Raw genomic sequence first — 13957 nt, 5'->3', positions numbered from 1 at the left:
ATAAATGCAAGGCAGTAAGCTCATTGGCTGCATATGCAGCATGAACCAATCAGCTTGTGCCAAGTCGTTTAACTCTTTGAATATCATCAGTTACGTTAACAACCCATCAGCCTGCGCCATCTAGAGTTTCATGACTAAACTATATATTTACATGATTACATTACCAGCCAATGGCAATAAATCGTAATAGAGAGCCAAAATGAACTGTCGGACTAGTGGTATTTAATGCAGTTGTTCATGAATAGCTCACACAAACATGAAAGAGCAGGGATTCTTGACAGCTACATTATGAGTCGAACTTGTAACCCAAAGGTTGCGGGTTCGAGTCTCAGGTCCGGCAGGAATTGTCGGTGGGGGGAGTGAATTACCAGCACTCTCTTCCACCCTCAATACCACGACTGAGGTGGGACCCTTGAGCAAGGCACCGAACCCCCATCTGCTCCCCGTGTGCCGCAGCAATATGGCTGCCCACTGCTCCGGGTGTGTGTTCACGGTGTGTGTGTGTGTGTGTTCACTACTGTGTGTGTGCACTTGGATGGGTTAAATGCAGAGCACAAATTCTGAGTATGGGTCACCATACTTGGCCACACGTCACTTCACTTTCACTTTAGATATCACATCATGATGTCATTTTGTTTTTACAGGATGGTAACGCCAGGTAAACTCCAAATGCAGCTTATTATTTTAATAATAATAGTAATCACCATGAATAGCATAACAAGGGAAACCACGGAAAAGATGTATTATGATGGTTTAATTTTAAATGTCCACCTACACCTTTTATAACGTCTATACCTGCCTGCTTGCGCCGTTCGCCGTGGGATTTCCCGGGGAGGAAACGCTTCCGCCGGAGAGGAAAGCTGGGAGGAATTGCAGTCAAGCTAAAACTATGTTTAGCAAGTTTACCGGTGCACTACCTTTGCATGGATTATTCTGTTTTTGGGTTGGACAGTGGCCGTTCTATTTTGCCGCGATCCCTGGAGTTTACTCATCAATGTGTTCAGCCAGTAATCCTGAATGTTTCACATGACTCTCTTCGGCAACGGTTGTCTTTTCATTCACGACGAGGAGGAGTTAACCACAGAAATCTTTGTCCATTGAGTCGTGCGGCATAGCCGGTTGGTGAGTCAACACAGGTCAAGATGGCCCTGGTAAATGCTCGATCTCTGGTAAACGTTTATTCTGCATGATTTTTTCACTTCAAATGATTTGGATTTTTTATTTGTGACAGACCCGGTTGACTGCGGGTGATTTGAGTCCTTTTTCTGATCTCGTGCCTTCAAACTGTACTTTTATAAACTGTCCAAAAACTACTGGAAAGGGTGGCGGTTTAGCATCTGTCTTTAAAAGCAGCTTTGGCTGTCAGACCTTAAAAACTGAGATGTTCTCTAATTTTGAAGTACAAATGTTTTATCTGAAGAAGGACAAAAATCTGGCATTTGCTGTTGTATATCGTCCACCGAAATTAAATAAGGATTTTATCAATGAATTTGCTATTTTTTTTAGGAGGAATTGTTACACAGTTTGAGAGACTCTTGATTGCTAGGGATTTTAATATTCATATTTGCTGTGATACTATTCCCCTAGCAAAGGATTTTTATTATTCTTATTGACTTTTTGATTTGGTCCAAATGGTTAAAGGACCTACGCACTCATTGGGCCATACACTTGACCTGGTTTTGGTACATGTTCTTTCTATCTGTGCTCTTCAAATCTGTGAGTTAAGCTTTTCCGATCACAAGCCTGTGATGTTTACTTGCTCTTTCTCAGGTCAAATCTCCAAAGTACACAAGCCTGTACTCTAGTCTCATATTTTTAGCCCTACAGTTAATGAGGATTTATCTGTATATTTTAAGGAGGCCTGTCAGCTACATTCTTTCGATTCCTCCTTCAACAATTTAAATGCTAAACAACATCTTATTTGGTTTAACTCTACTTGCTCTGATATTTTAGACACTATAGCTGTTACGGAGGGAACAGAGGAAGCGTGCAGATCCATATGAAGAGCTTTATTACAAAGGTGTGGTCAAAAAACAGGCAAGGGTCAGATAACAACACCGGTACATCACATGCAAGGCAAAGAGAATTCCTAGGGCAGGCGAGGGTCTTTGATTGGCGAACGTAATCCAGAGGGCAAGACAAACGGGAAATCCACAAACAGGCGATGGTCCAGTAAAGGGACAAACAGAGTCCAAACGACAAGGCGAGAGAAATCCAAGGCAGGCAGATAATCAGGCACCCAGGAAATCAGGCAACACAACGAGACTAGACTAGACTTGAACTAGGAACTAATACAAAACTGGGAAAAGGCTCCGTAACGTTGCTATCTCTAACGTAGCGATATATGCAAACAATACTCGCGATGAGAAGGATCTGCGTGGGTGATCCCCAGATGCTCCAAAAGCAATAAAGTCCAGGAGGGCGATGGAGTGGAGGCGGAACAGGGGGAGGGACGGAGGGCCAGGTCCACGTGAAAGTGGAGAGACCGGGGACTGAGGCAGAGCTGGCAGAGCAGAGCACCAAGGTGGAACAGAAAACCAGGGTGGAGCCGGCGAAGCAGGGAGCCAAGGTGGAACCGGCGGAGCAGAAAACCAGGGCGGAACATAGAGCCAGAGCGAAGCAGGCAGAGCATGAAACCACCACGGCGGAGCAGACGGATTCTGCAGAAGACCACCAGACCGGAGCAGACGGAGCAGAAGACCACCAGACCAGAGCAGACGGAGCAGAAGACCACAAGACCGGAGCAGATGGAGCAGAAGACCACCACGGTGGACCAGACGGAGCAGAAGACCACCAGACCGGAGCAGACGGAGAAGATCACCAGACCAGAGCAGACGGAGCAGAAGACCACCAGACCGGAGCAGACGGAGCAGAAGACCACCAGACCAGAGCAGACGGAGCAGAAGACCACCACGGTGGACCAGACGGAGCAGAAGACCACCAGACCAGTGCAGACGGAGCAGTAGACCACCACGGCGGAGCAGACGGAGCAGAAGACCACCAGACCGGAGCAGAATGATCAGGAATCCATGGCAGGGACTGGGACCTAAGGAGAACTGAAACACAGGAGACTGACACTGCATTCACGGTCTCAAAGACCGAGGCAGGGAACACAAGAAGTTCATCAATAGTCTCCCTTGTGACCACTGAATGGGCAGACAGTTCATAAACAGGCTCACTGACTGAGACTGGACAGGCAGACAGTTCACAAACAGGTTCACTGACTGAGACTGGACAGGAAGACAGTTCAGAAATGGACTCATTGACTGAAACTGGCAAGGCAGACGGTTCAACAGACACATTTGGGGAAACAGAACAAGCAGACAGTTCATGAATGGTCTCTATGGCAGTAACAGGGTTAGCGGGACAGACATGGAGTGCATTTATATTTTCTGGGCTTATGACTGGACTAATGGGGCAAGTAACAGGTTCTTTGATTGGAACTGGACAGACAGATGGTTCAGAACCTTATTCAGGGGTTGATCCTTGATAAGACTCATAGTTCATGATCAGACTCGTTGACAGAAACTGGCAAGACAGAGAGTTCAAAATCAGACTCATCAGCAGAATTTTGTCGGATAGAGTTCACAATCAGCCTCCATGGCTGATTCAAAATAGAACGAGAGTTCAGAGATGGCCTCATTGGCCGGTTTAGAGCAAGGCAAGAGTTCACAGATAGTCTCCATAGCCGTGACAGGACAGGCAGAGAGTTCATAGACGGCCTCCATCAGGGCCGGACTGGGATGCAATTTCAGGCCGGGAAATCTCACACTCATCCAGGCCACACAGAAAAAAATGGGCCAAAATTGTACCTTTTGCGGTACAACAGCTTGTCACTGTAGCAGTACTCTTAACAGGACATCTATGTACCTTTTTTATCCGTAATAGGTACATATTAGTACCTTAGAGTAGTAATTCGTACCCTTAAGGTACTAATATGTAGGCCTACTTATTAGGGGTAAAAAAGGAAGAAATATGTCCTTTTAAGGGTACTGTTCCAGTGACAAACTGTTGTACCCCAAAAGGTGCAATTATAGCCCTTTTTTCTGTATATAGCCTATACATCCACAACAATTTCTGAAACCACAGACAACTTTATTATTTGTATGGCCATCACATAAAAAGGTCTAAATTCTTAGTCCGGGGACGTGGAAAACAATTAAAGGTTCTCTCTTGCACTGCACCTTCACTTCCCTTTCCCTTTTCTTCATTTTCCCCAATATCTCTGTCCCCCCTTTTTTACTTACCTGACACTTCTTCACTAGCAGGTCTGCTGTTGTGAGAAGAGCTGTGTCCACCTTGTTGAAAACAACCACCTCATTTAAATTTGTTAGCACAGAATGTTATTTATCTTTAAATTACTTAAATATCCTAGATTTAACAAACCTTTATTACATACAAATATACACTACCAGTCAAAAGTTTTCGAACAGTATGATTTTTAATGTTTTTTAATGAAGTCTCTTCTGCTCACCAAGCCTGCATTTATTTGATCCAAAGTACAGCAAGAGCAGTAATATTGTGAAATATTTTTACTATTTAAAATAACTGCTTTCGATTTGAATATATTTTAAAATGTAATTTATTCCTGTGATCAAAAAGCTGAATTTTCAGCACACTGAAAACAGTAGTTTTTTTTTCAGGTTTTTTTTTTTTTTTTTCACCAATGCAGGCTTGGTGTAGGGTTGGGTTGACAGACGATGCCATCGTCCACTGCCGATGGCTGACAGACATCACGATGTTGAACCGGCATCGTGATCGACATCGCTTTTAAAATGCGCTCTCATTTTACTTTCACTTTCACTTTCGAGATTCGCGATCACAAGGACTCTATACTACGAAGCGGAAACTACTGACGTTGTGTCAATACGTTATAAATAGAACGAGTCAGCAGTTTACTGTCTGGGATTTGTCGTGTCGCGCCGCATCCAAGACAGCATCACTGATTATAATGAGTTCTTTTATTTTATTGCGTCGCGCTGCGCCGCTCGCGTCCGGTCCAGTGCGGCTGCCATTACACGAGTGAGTGCGGTGTCGTGTTCCTCCGCGACACCCACAGTGAATGCTGAACCAACAGTCCACAAAACATAATCCAAAAAATGAATCAGTGATGAACGAGGACCCTCATGAATCACTCTTGATTTTAAAGGCTGATTAAGGCCATCAGAAAAATTCTATTAACATACAGTCCGGTAATTCTGAGCCATTAGCCAGAGCCAAATATTCCACAATGTAACCCTCTAGTGATCGTGTGCCCTGCTTGAGAGCTAGTAGCAGAATCGCTGTGTTCATACCTGGCCGATGTCCTTCGGTAAAGCCGTTGGATCCTTGTTGGGCCGAGTATTCTGTTATGGAGAGAACAGAGGAAGCGTGCGGATCCATATGCAGAGCTTTATTACAAAGGCATGGTCAAAAAGCGGGCAAGGGTCAGATAACAACACCGGTACATCACAGACAAGGCAAAGAGTATTCCTAGGGCAGTCGAGGGTCTTTGATCGGCGAACGTAATCCAGAGGGCATGGCAAACGGGAAATCCACAAACAGGTGATGGTCCAGTAAAGGGGCAAAACGACAAGGCGAGAGAAATCCAAGGCAGGCAGATAATCAGGCAACCACGCAATCAGGCAACACAATGAGACTAGACTAGACTTGAACTAGGAACTAATACAAAACTGGGAAAAGGCTCTGTAACGTTGCTATCTCTAACGTAGCGATATGTGCAAACAATACTCGGCGATGAGAAGGATCTGAGTGGGTGTTATATATTGTATGTCATTGATTGCAGGTGAGAGAGTGTAATCAGTGTAGTGGGGCATGGGAAATGTAGTCCGTGGTGATGTGTAACAGTCTGTGTATTGAGAGAGTCAATATAATGGATGAGCGACCTCTGGTGACAATCGGACAGAAGTCCACGGACCGGATTCGTGACAATAGCCCCTTTGCGGAAAAGACAACAAAAATTTAAGGCTGAACCATGGTTAAACAACACTACGCGGGCACTGTGACAAGTATGTCGGCGCGCAGAGCGGAAGTGGAAAAAAGACAAGTTACATGTGTCTCTTGAAATCTTTCATACTTCTCTGACCAGCTATCAAAAAGCTGTGAAAGCAGCTAAATCTAAATTGTTCTCGGACATCATATCAAGAAATTGCCATAGACCTAGGATTCTTTTTTCCAGATTAAATTCTGTTATAAATCCATCTGTTGATTTTCACTTTGGTGAACCAGCTATAGACAGCTTATTATCCCTGCAGATTATGATCACTCAGTCCCTACTGCCTGTACTTCATCTTTTAGTGAATTTGAACCATTTTCTATAGATTCTCTTCAAGAACATACTAAGCAATTAAAATGTCTTCAACTGATCTTATTCCAACACATTTATTCATTAAGGTTTTGGATGTTATTGGGCCTTGTATCCTGTCTATATTAAATAAGAGTCTCTTTGAAGTGACTGTCCCAGAACATTTTAAACATGCAACAGTCAAACCTCTCTTAAAATAACAAAATTTGGATGTGACTGTGTTATCCAATTTTAGGCCTATTTCCAATTTAACTTTTAGCTCTAAAATCTTAGAGAAAGTTGTTTCTAATCAAATGCTAAGCTATTTAGATTCAAATGGTGTGTTTAAAACTTTTCAGTTAGGGTTTAGGAAACATCACAGTACAGAGTCTGCCCTTTTAAGAGTGTTAAATTATATCTTGCTATCAGTTGATACTGGTAACTCTGTAGTATTTTTGCTTTTAGACTTAAGTGCAGCATTTGACACTGTAGACCACAGTATTCGTATTTCCTGGCTTCAACACTGTGTGGGTATTAATGGTACTGCCCTAGAATGGATCAAATCCTGTTTGAATAATATAACTTTCTCAGTTTGTGTGGATGGGTGCTCATCCTCTAAATCAGTTTTGACTTGTGGAGTTCATCAAGGTTCTGTCCTTGCCCCCATTTTATTTTCTTTATGTATGCTTCCGCTGGGTTCAATTTTTAATAAGCACAAAGTGTCGTTTCATTGTTACGCTGATGACACTCAAATTTATGTGCCTTTTAAGCAAAATGACAACCAGGGTTTGAGAGCTTTAACTGCTTGTCTGTCTGATATTAAAGCTTGAAATGAAGTGAAGTGAGGCGACCCATAATCGGAATTTGTGTTCTGCATTTAACCTAATTAAACCGGAGCAGTGGGCAGCCATATTGCAGTGGCGCCTGGGGTTCGGTGCCTTGCTCAAGGGTCCCACCTCAGTCGTGGTATTGAAGGTGGAAGAGAGTGCTGGTTATTCACTCCCCCCACCGACAATTCCTGTGGACCTGAGACTCGAACCTGCAACCTTCGGGTTACAAGTCCAACTCTCTTAACATTAGGCCATGACTGCCCCTTTTATTAAGGATGTCTTTTAATTTTTTGAACCTCAATGAGAGCAAGCCTGAGGCTATTGTGTTAGGACCTTTAGCTGTATCTGGCAACATACAGCAAGTGCTGGGTGATCTGGCTGCATATATCAAGTCCTCTGTAAAAAATGTAGGTGTTGTGTTTGATTCTGCTTTGGCTTTTGATAAGCAAGAAAATAGCAGTAGTTAAATCAAGTTTCTTTCAGCTTAGACTCCTTGCTAAGGTGAAGAATTTTTTAACTTGTGCTGAGTTGGAGAGAATTATACATGCTTTTATCTCATCTCGACTAGACTACTGCAATTCAATGTATATAGGTATTAGCCAATCACATACGAATTGCCTACAAACAGTACAAAATGCAGCTGCTAGACTTTTGACTGGCACTCGCAAATACGAACATATTACCCCTGTCCTACTCTCTTTGCACTGGTTGCCAGTCCATTTTAAAATAGAGTTTAAAATTTTACTTTTTGTTTTTAAGGTTTTAAATGGACTGGCACCTTAGTATCTTTCTGACCTTTTGAGTTTACACGCCCCAGCAAGATGTCTAAGGTCATCGAATCAGAATCTCTTATTGGTCAGTACTCGGGCGAGGGCTCCCTCTGCTGGCTTGGCGTTACAGGTCCCTAGATCTAGGTTGAAGAAAAAAGGTAACCGGGCTTTTGCCATAGCCGGCCCTAAACTGTGGAACAGCCTTCCAATCTCTATTAAAACAATTGCAACAGAAACACTTTTTAAAGCAAGACTAAAATCCTATCTCTTAGAGAACGCTTATAGTGTATGAGTCAAAAGGGGTTTATTCAAAATGATTATTTGTTTGTCTGTCTTGTCATATTATTTTTATGTATTTTAAAATACAACTAAGCAAACCAAAGGTGACGGTGTCAAGGAACCAAAACTCTATCGGTGACAGAAATCGAGAAAAAAACCTTGGTAGAAACCAGGCTTAATCGGGGCGCCACTTCTCCTCTGGCCAAATGAAACCAGCATGGTGTGGTTTAATTCCAGGCTGTAGCAGAAGTCAGATTGAGCAGAGAACTCGTCTGGTTTTTGTGGTCATGTGCGGATGGCCGTCTAGTTGACGAGGTCTTTGCAGGGGATCTGTCTCTGGGGCTCGTCTAGTTGTTGTGGTCTCTCCGCTGACATTCAGGGCTGTAGAGGCCGTTTTTAGGTGCTGATCCACCATCTGGTCTGGATACAGACTGGATCTGGGTGGCTACGGTGACCTTGGAATAAGAATGAGACAGATTAATATTAGCGTAAATGCCATTCTTTTTACGAAGTAACAAGTATATCGGGTGTTATGGGAAGTGTTCCCGGTTCCAGTCATCCTAATTAATGCAACTTAACAATCCTTTAACAGATTTGAAGTATAGAAATTCCCATCAGGGAAAACCATTGCCATGAAGGGTCTGCGACAATCTTAACATAGGTGGTGCATGTCAAATTAACATCCACATGAATGTCAGGACCCAAAATTTCCCAGCAGAACATTGCCCAATGCATAACACTGCCTTTACTGGCCTGCCTTTTTTCTATAGTGCATCCTGCTGCCATCTTTTCCATGCACATGCACCTGGCCATCCACCTGATCTAAAAGAAAACGTGATTCCCCAGACCAAGCAGCCTTCTTCCATTGCTCCATGGTCCAGTTCTGTTGTTCATGTGCACATTGTATGTGCTTTCAGTGGCGGACAGGGGTCATAATGGGCACTCTGACCGGTCTGCAGTCACACAGCCCAAAGCAGCAAACTGCGATGCACTTTCTGTTCTGACACCTTTTTATCATGTCCAGCATTAAGTTTTTCAGCAATTTGAGCTACAGATTTTGCTTTTCTGTGTGATCAGACCAGACTGCCTAACTTATCCCTTTGTTACAGAGTATTTGTTAAATATAGCTAACAAAATATAATGTTTGATTGGTCCAGACGCTACAACGTGCAATCACATGTTAAAATCACAAATGCGAAAAATGTGAAACGCATGTGAAATGTGATTTACACCATGAAAATTTTCCAAAACCATGTTATACATGCGTTTCATATATTTCACATGTGATTTTAACATGTAATTGCACATGTGGTTTTTCTGTAAGGGATTGTAATGATAGTGGTGCCTTAGACAAGGTAGTGTGTGCAGCCCAGACACCCAAGAGGGCAGTTACCATAAATCAGGGATGGGCAAATTTGATAGTGACGAGGGCCAGCATTTTTTCTCCTTTATACCAAGGGGCCAGATTACTAATCCACATCCACACACCTTTTACACCGTCTTACTCAATTTCCTTTGTATTGATGGAAATTAAAGTATAACTAATGTCATTTGTTTTTAAAGATTTCATTAAGTATAAAACTTTTCAAATCAAATTTAAGACCTTTAAAGACCTTTTTAAGATCTCAGAAGGGCTTATTGAAAAAGAAAATTTGTTCTCTGCCAGCAGGTTTCACTTTCGAAACTGTGCATATAGTGGTTTCCCCGGTAACCACAGTACACAAAGCTGACATGCAGCGCTCAAGTTTATTCAGTGAAATCGTAGCCTTTTGAAGTTTAATCGTCATATTAATCCATATAGCAATTCTTGGCTTTTCCGTCCCCAAAGACCTCTTATAATTTAGACTTTTTGTACAATTTAAGAGTTTGCATGGCCTTAAATGTAAACAATTTAACTGAAGACGTTTAAGGACCCACGGAAACCCTAATAAAAACATAGTCCAGTGCAAACATTTCTGTCATGCATTTGGCAAAAAGCTTTTGTTGACTATGAATTTTACCTTTGAAATTTGAGGCAAGTGCAACTTTGTCCCAGTTGTTTGTGAGCAGTGGTGTGATGGCGATTTAAATAAAATACAGATTTCCAAACAATCCAAACATATGGGTATCCCCTTGAACTTGTTAAAAGATAATCTGTTTACCATCTTGACTTGAAAATACTGTTTTCATGGTCAGTTTTTCATTTATTATTTGCTAATGTTAATGAATGTTTACATTAGAATGCAGGTCCTACTACGCTGAAATTAATAAGGGAGCGGCTGGAAACTAGCGACCTCTCCTGGTTGGAGATAGTATTAACATCATAAACTGAAAGCAATCTCTACATGACTTTCTTTTCAAATGTTTTAAAATTGATCATCCGAGTCTAATATGATCCAGCCGCCAGTTGCCCATCCCTGCCATAAATGGAAGCACAGAAAATGGGGAAAGGCCACTGGGAGTGCCAGACATATAAGCACAGACCACTGGACTAGACCTTCTCCTCTGAGCCTTTATGACACCACCACTTATGTTTTAGACACTTGACGAATCTTTGCAACAAAGTCTGTGAACAGTAGAGTGTCACAGTCGAGAGGTACAGCTTTCCTTACAGGTTTGTCCACTTCCAACCAGAACATAGTTCTAAGTGCTTGCTTGTGCCAGTCTAGTTGAGATTCAAGATTGTCATTCAAGATGGCGCCGCACATGGCCGCCTCGGTTTGTTGCTCCTTGGTACTTTTACTGTTTTTGTTTGTCCTGTCTTAAGCAGCGTTTTTCCGATCAGCTTCACTAGAAACGAACTCTTGGACATAAGGAATAGCACACCAGATACATTTTTTGCCGACATTTGAACATTAGCGCTCGTGAAACTCTGTCAGCGTGGTTTTAGGACTCCGCTGCCGAGTATTCATCTGGCGAATCTCCGCTCCCTTGCAAATAAATGAGACGAACTACAACTCTTCACCCGCACAAACAAGGACTTTTTAAACTCCGCTGCGCTCTGCTTCACGGAAACCTGGCTGAACGGAGCCATCCCAGACAGCGCGTTTCATCTAACGGGCTTCCAGCTGTTCGCGTCACCGAGTCGTCGGGGAAAACGAGAGGTGGTGGATTATGTTTTTATATCAATAGCCGCTTTTCGCGCTTTTTTTGCGAGCCAGTGCTTTAAATGGGCCGGGCGGGGCTAATAGTCTCGGACCTGTAGCACCGAGGCCAAAATCACGCTGCGTTTCCACCATCGGGCCAGAAGCTCCGCTGCGCTTCACTAAAACCCATCCTTTACACGCCTCTCAGGAACAACGTCACGCAACCCCATCATTTCACCAACAAAGAGAAGTTATCAGAAAACTAATAAGAAATAAGTCACTGGAACTAGCGCGAGCACAAAACGAACATGATAAAAGCGGCCGTTTGTTTGCTTTGTTAAAGATTTAAATCCGAAAGCATCGATGTTTTACAATAATAAGTGATACATTGATCATAATGAATTAATTTATCAGGATTGAAAATTAGTCACAAAGAAATAAAGTGGTATGAACATAGCCTACATACTTATTCAGTCGAGTCTGTTACTGTTGATTTGTAGTCACAGTATATACATCACATTTAGAAAGAATGATCATTTCTATATTTTTATAAAAGCTCCCGAACAAAAAACATTATTATATTTTTATGACATACGCGGAGCTAAACTCTTGACACGAGACTTATGACAGATAAAATATGTTTCTAAATAAATACACGATTGTGATAGAGAATAAGAAGCTGACATCTGATTTCTTCAACCGGTCGTATTTACCATGTTTACTATGGTAGCCTAACGTTAATGGCTAGCATGCGTAGTCTTTTGCATCGCTTATAAATATTTATGCCTTGTATGGTGATCATAATCCACATCGGATCTCAAACAGAAGTTATTTCAAACACTCGCTGCTGTCTGAAAGTGAGTTTTGAGCTAAAATTATTTTAAAAGCCTTTAATGCTGGTGTTAGCTGTTAACTTTATGAAATGATCCGCGGTGCTGGTGCTCTCCAGACGCGGAGAAACTCCGCCTTTGTTCATAACCACTCCTCTAGCCCCAGCTGGCTGGTTTTCGTCGGGCCAGAAAACCCGGGCCGTTGGCCCCGAGGAAGCACCGACGAGGCACGATCAAGCCCTGGAAGTGACAGTGGAAACGCCCTGGCACGCACTAGCACTAGGCCTGTCGCAATAATCAATATATCGACTTATCGCGCAATATATGTACATGACCACAATAATTTTTGGTGACGCAATATATCGCCCATTATATTTACTTAAAAATGAATGTCACCATGTTTTGTACATTTCACTTGCGCCTGTGTCTTTTGCAGCTTCTCGTGCATAACGTGGTGTAGTCATGAGGTGCTAGTTCAAATTTAAAAAATGCTTCTACAAAAAAAAGGTTAATCTGTAGATATGGTCTTGTTTAGGGATCTGTGACTTTTGTGCATACGGACATCTGACTGCTAAGTAGTAATTGTGTTTTTCAGCAATAGTGTGCACCCTTCATTTACAGAGAAAAGAAGGTTAGGGAAAAATCTGTAGATGGAAAAATCTCCATACAAGTTCTTTGAACATTTTTCTTTTTTTCTACTTGTTACTTTGCACTTTTTGTTAGAAAATGTTTATTTACTATTTATTCAGGTTTTTTAAGGTATCTAATATTTTGATACTTAATTTCCATGATCTAAATATTCTTAAAATTTTCAGTATAATATTCAGTGGCATAAAATGGTCTTTAAAATGACAATAATATCGCTTATCGCAATTATTTCTGGGGCAATATATCGCAAAACAAAAAGTTGTTATCGTGACAGGCCTAACTAGCACGCCCGCTTTTGGCCCGACAGTGGAAATGCGGCTAATGAAGGCTGGTGTACAGACGTGACAGTTTTAAAGAAGATGTGCTGCCCAAACTTGAAAGCTCTCTTTATTAACTGTAAGCCTTTTTATTCGGCGCGGGAGTTCTCCTCGTTTATTCTGGTGAGTGCGTACATTCCTCCTGACGCACGTGTGAACGCGGCGCTAGAACTGTTGGCCGATCAAATTACACACATAGAGTAGCGTTATCCGGACTCTTTCATTATCATTCTCGGAGATTTTGCGCTCGTGAAATTCCGACAGCACGGTTTTAGGACTCAGCTGCCGAGCATTCATCTGGCGAATTTCCCCCCCTAGCAAATAAATCAGATGAACTAAGTCTCCTCACCCGCACAAACAAGGACTTTTTAAACTCTGCTGCGATTTGCTTCACGGAACCTTGTTGAACGGAGCCATCCGTGGGACTCTGGGACTCTCTGATCACTGTTTGGTTCATCTTCTACCAGCCTACAGGCAGAAACTCAAATCTGCTAAGCCTGTAGTGAAAACTGTAAAAAGATGGACTGCTGAAGCAGAGCAGGATTTACAGGCCTGCTTCGAACTTACTGATTGGAGTGTTTTTGAGGCTGCAGCTACTGATCTGGAAGAGCTTACTGACACAGTGACATCCTACATTAGTTTATGTGAGGACATGTGTGTACCCACCAGGACTTATTTAACATTTAACAAAGACAAACCTTGGTTCAGTACAAAACTCAAACAGCTTCGCCAGGCCAAAGAGGATGCCTACAGATAAGAGTGGCAAAGTTAAACTACTCTGAAAAGCTAAAAAGCTTTCAAGCAACGACCCTACATCAGTGTGGAAAGGCCTGAAAGCCATCACCAGCTACAAGACCCCATCCCCCAGCACTGAGGCCAATCAACAACTGGCTGAAGACCTGAACGAGTTCTACTGCAGGTTTGAAAAGCAAAAG

At 42.4% G+C, this 13957-nt stretch overlaps 1 protein-coding gene across 1 annotated transcript in view; it reads left to right on the top strand.

The window, feature by feature from the left end:
- The window catches only part of kif6 (kinesin family member 6), a 185736-nt gene that overhangs the window by 104220 nt on the left and 67559 nt on the right, over positions 1-13957 (top strand). The window lies entirely within an intron of this gene.

This window comes from Sinocyclocheilus anshuiensis, unplaced genomic scaffold, assembly GCF_001515605.1.
Source record: "Sinocyclocheilus anshuiensis isolate Anshui unplaced genomic scaffold, SAMN03320099.WGS_v1.1 scaffold1534, whole genome shotgun sequence".
Taxonomy (NCBI): domain Eukaryota; kingdom Metazoa; phylum Chordata; class Actinopteri; order Cypriniformes; family Cyprinidae; genus Sinocyclocheilus; species Sinocyclocheilus anshuiensis.
Note: the sequence above shows the minus strand (reverse complement) of the source record. Positions and strands in the feature narration are given on the sequence as shown.